Genomic DNA, 4,779 nt, shown 5'->3' on the forward strand with positions numbered 1-4,779 from the left:
CTTAATGCTGCATGATCAGTATAAATAATAACTTTCGAACCTAACAAGTATGACCTAAACTTGTCACATGCAAAAACTACGGCTAACATTTCTTTTTCTGTTGTGGTGTAGTTTAATTGTGCACTAGACAGTGTGTGACTTGCATAATAAATGACATGAAGTTTCTTATCCTTCCTTTGACCTAAAACACATCCGACAGCTAAATCATTTGCATCACACATGATTTCAAAGGGTAAATCCCAATCGGGTTTAGCAATAATAGGTGCACTGACTAAAGCAGTTTTCAATGTTTCGAAAGCTTTAACGCATTCTTCATTAAAATCAAAGGTTGAATCTTTCATGAGTAAATTAGTAAGTGGTTTGGAAATTACAGAAAAATTCTTAATAAATCTTCTGTAAAAACCAGCATGTCCTAAGAATGATCTTACTCCCTTTACAGTAGTTGGAGGGGGTAATTGCTCTATTACTGAGGTTTTTGCTCTATCTACTTCTAATCATTTTTCAGAGATTTTGTGACCTAAAACAATTCCTTCGTCAACCATGAAATGACATTTTTCCCAGTTTAATACCAAATTTGTTTCTTCACACCTAGACAGAACTTTATCCAAGTTTTCTAGGCATGAATCAAAAGAATCTCCATAAACTGAAAAATCGTCCATAAAAACTTCCATGATATCTTCAATGAAATCATTAAAAATCGCAGTCATACAACGTTGAAATGTTGCAGGTGCGTTACATAGACCAAAAGGCATTCTTCTATATGCAAATGTTCCGTAAGGACATGTGAAAGTTGTTTTATCTTGGTCATCCGGGTAAATGTATATTTGAAAGAATCCGGAGTAACCATCAAGAAAACAGTAGAAAGCATGACCAGCTATCCTTTCGATCATTTGATCAATGAAAGGAAAAGGAAAATGATCTTTGCTAGTTGCTTTATTTAAATTTCTATAATCTATACAAACCCTCCAACCAGTGGTGGTTCGCGTAGGTATTAATTCACCTTCTTCATTCCTTACAACTGTTATGCCTCCCTTTTTAGGTACATAATGGATTGGACTAACCCATTCACTATCCGAGATAGGGTAGATGATTCCATTGTCCAGAAGTTTAGTAATCTCATTTTTTACTACTTCTTTCATGTTCGGATTTAGGCGTCTTTGCCTATCCGCTTTAGGTGGCTTATCTTCTTCTAAGTGAATTCTATGCATTACAATACTTGGATTAATACCTTTTAAGTCAGAAATTTGCCAACCCATACTTCCTATCCTATTTCTAACAACTTCTTTCAATTTCTCTTTTTGAACTTGTGTCAACTTGTTAGAGATAATTATAGGTAGAGAATCGCCTTCGCCTAAGAAAGCGTACCTCAAATGACCTGGTAATTCCTTAAGTTCTAATTTAGGTGGAACTATAATCGAAGGCGGAACTGGTCCATCTTCTAGAATCAAAGGTTCTGGGTCCTTATCTTCTAGTTCCTCACTCATTATAGGTTCTATTATTTCTTCTTTCTGAACAATGTCATTTACACATTCTTCAATTAAATCAAGTTTCATACAAGCGAAATCCTCTATAGGATATTTCATCGCTTGATTCATATCAAACTCAATCTTATCATCGCCTATTCGTAAAACTACTTTCCCTTCCGACACATCAACTAGAGCACGTCCCGTGTTCATGAACGGTCTACCAAAGATTAGCGGACAATTTACATCATAAGCAAAATCTAAAATAACGAAATCGATAGGAAAAATAAATTTGTCAACTTTAACTAAAACATCCTCAATTATACCGTATGGTCTTTTAGTGGTTTGATCCGCTAATTGTAAAACCACATTGGTACGTTTGATGTCTTCTTCTAAACCTAACTTATTAAATATAGATAATGGCATCAAGTTAATTCTTGCTCCTAAATCACAAAGACAACTGGGAAATTCAATATCTCCCAATTTACACGGAATGGTAAAACATCCGGGATCTTTGAGTTTTGTGGGCAAATTGCTTGACACAATCGAACTGCAATCTTCAGTTAGTGAAATGGATGAAATTCCTTCCCAACTGATTTTCTTTGAAATTAAATCTTTGAGGAATTTACCATAATTGGGAATTTGCGTAATCGCATCCATAAACGTTAAATTAATATGCAAATTCTTAAGTTTGTCTAAAAATGTTAAAAGTTGTTTGTCATAGTCCTTATTGCGGACTTTGTGTGGAAAAGGTGGTTTGGGTACAAAAGTTTTTGTACTAGAGTCAATCGGTGCATCTTTTTGATTTAACGTATCTTCTTTGGGCTTTGGTAAATCAGTTCCAGGTAAAGTCGAATTTTCGGGCATTTCCGGACCTAAGTAATTTTTCCCTGAACGAAGAGTGATAGCCTTAACATGCTCTTTCGGATTTTCTTCCGTATGGCTTGGAAGACTTTCCTCTTTGCGGGATGGAATTGATTTAGCGAGTTGTCCAATTTGAATCTCCAAATTATGGATGCTAGATGATTGGTTTTTAATAAGCTGATCGAATTTATTCTCGATCCGTTTAAAACCATCGTTGTGATTACTTATTTTTCCGCTCATCGCATCAATGAATTTGTCGATTTTAGAAGATAAGGTGCTAATCGTATCTCTTGATTGATTTTGATAATTAGTAGTACGATTTTGATTAGCATTAACATTATTATTGTTATTATCTCTCCAGTTAAAGTTAGGATGATTTCTCCATCCAGGATTATATGTATTGGAATAAGGATTATTAGTTTGGTTTTGCCCTTGGACAAAATTTACCTGTTCAATTTCACTCATACCTTCGTAATCCACATCCGTGCGGATTGGTTGACCATTAGGATCACACGGTGCCATAAACCTATCAATTTTGTGCGACAAGGCAGAAAATTGGGCTTGCAACATCGCTACTGGATCAAGATTCACTATACCTTTAAATGATGATGTTGTTGAGGATGATGGTTTCGCTGATGGTAGGTGTCCACGTTCCGCGGGCCACATACTGCTGTTGATTGCCATTTCCTCCAAAAGTTCTCTTGCTTGGGCAGATGTTTTCTTCATGAATAACCCTCCAGACATAGCGTCCAATGAACCTCTAGTTGTAGGATTTAGTCCATTGTAAAATGTTTGCATTAAAAGTTCAGCGGGCAATTGGTGGTGTGGGCATAAACGTTGAAGTTCTTTAAAACGTTCCCAAGCCTCATAAAGAGTTTCATTATCATTTTGAGAAAAAGATGTTAACTCTTTAATGACTCTTGCGGTTTTTGCTAAAGGGAAAAATTTTGATAAAAATTCTTGGGCTAATTGCTCCCAAGTCTCAATTGATGCGGCTGGCATAGAAGTTAACCATTCTTTGGCTCGATCCTTCAAAGTAAAAGGAAAAAGGCAAAGATTGATCGCTTCCGCAGTCACATTTGGTATTTTAAAAGTGTCACAAATTTCTAAGAAATTTGTCAAATGGGTATTAGGATTTTCGTTAGGTAACCCGTAAAACGTTACATTATTTTGCAACATATTAAGCAACGCAGGCTTAATTTCAAATTGATTTGCATTGATTTGGGGTCTAACTATACTGTTTGTTACACCGGCCACTCCTGGCCTAGCGTAATCCATAAGTGTGGCCATTACTTCTGGCTCGGTAATTTTAGTTTTTATTGGGGTTTGGTTTTTCTTTTTCTTTTCTCTCTTGTTCTTTTTAAGAGTTCTTTCAATTTCTGGGTCAATAGGATCTGGTGACGTGCCCGAACTTTGAGAACTGCTCATGAACTTGAAATTTCGCACGAACCGAAACTACCTACAAAACAGAACTTGAAAAATAAATAAGTTAGTAATTGAAAATAATTAAAAATATAAAAGTTTGAATAAGTATGAATAAACCTAGATTCGTAATAAAACACGAAAAATTTAAAATTTTGTCAAAAATTTTGGCGTTTCCCCGGCAACGGCGCCAAAAACTTGTTGAGCGATTTCCGCAAGTGCACGGTATACGCTTGTAGTAATAAAAGATATCGATCCCACGGGGAACACTTTTTTAAACAAAACTTATTTATAATCGGTTAAATTTACTTTTAGGTTTATGATATGGAAAAATCGTTTAATCGGTTTTGGTTTTGAAATTGCTAGAATGAGAATTAGATTAGAATATGAAGATGTTAGAAAATATCTGATTAAAAATGAATTTGCAAAACAGGAACGTTTTAGTACTTTAGAAAAGTAAACAGGTATATTTGTTTGCATTAAGCAAAGAAACAACTTTAAACTTTGTACGAATTATAAAGATGAAATAAATGACGAAACCTCTAATTAATTGGCTTTGAACGCGACAAAACCCTTTCGGGATAGTTGCCCTTAATCAAATTAAAACTCTTTCGAGATGATAATTTGACTAAGTGTTCAACAAAGTTTTCTTGTAAAGATTTGAATTAAATATGTTTTAATGAAAACACCAGCATAAATCCACTTCGGCTCATTTACCAAAGTGCTGCATAAAAATCTATCGAATAGAACGGACTTTATTAGATGAAATATAAATTGATACAAGTTTACAGAGAACATGGAGCATTGAATTCTTCGACGGCGTGCAAGTGAACGGGTTGTCAATCCTTTCCTTGGGTTTCGTTCGAGTTTGTCAGGCTCAGGGGCGAATCCTCTACTCAATCTTCTCGTTGAATCTTCGTAATAGAGACTGGGTCGGTCTACTACCAAAATGAAAACTAAACTGGAACAATGTCTAAACGCTACTGAATTTGTTATTAATTTGTAAACAATGTGTGTACATCATATTGCT

At 35.1% G+C, this 4,779-nt stretch overlaps 1 non-coding gene across 1 annotated transcript; it reads left to right on the top strand.

Annotated features, from left to right (window-relative positions):
• Positions 1 to 3,141: 3,141 nt before the first annotated feature.
• LOC136225055 (small nucleolar RNA R71) lies at positions 3,142 to 3,248 on the top strand. The gene has a single exon (XR_010686793.1). It is a non-coding gene; the product is annotated as a small nucleolar RNA R71 (small nucleolar RNA).
• The last annotated feature ends 1,531 nt before the right edge of the window (positions 3,249 to 4,779 follow it).

This window comes from Euphorbia lathyris, chromosome 3 (genome assembly GCF_963576675.1).
Source record: "Euphorbia lathyris chromosome 3, ddEupLath1.1, whole genome shotgun sequence".
Taxonomy (NCBI): Eukaryota; Viridiplantae; Streptophyta; class Magnoliopsida; order Malpighiales; family Euphorbiaceae; genus Euphorbia; species Euphorbia lathyris.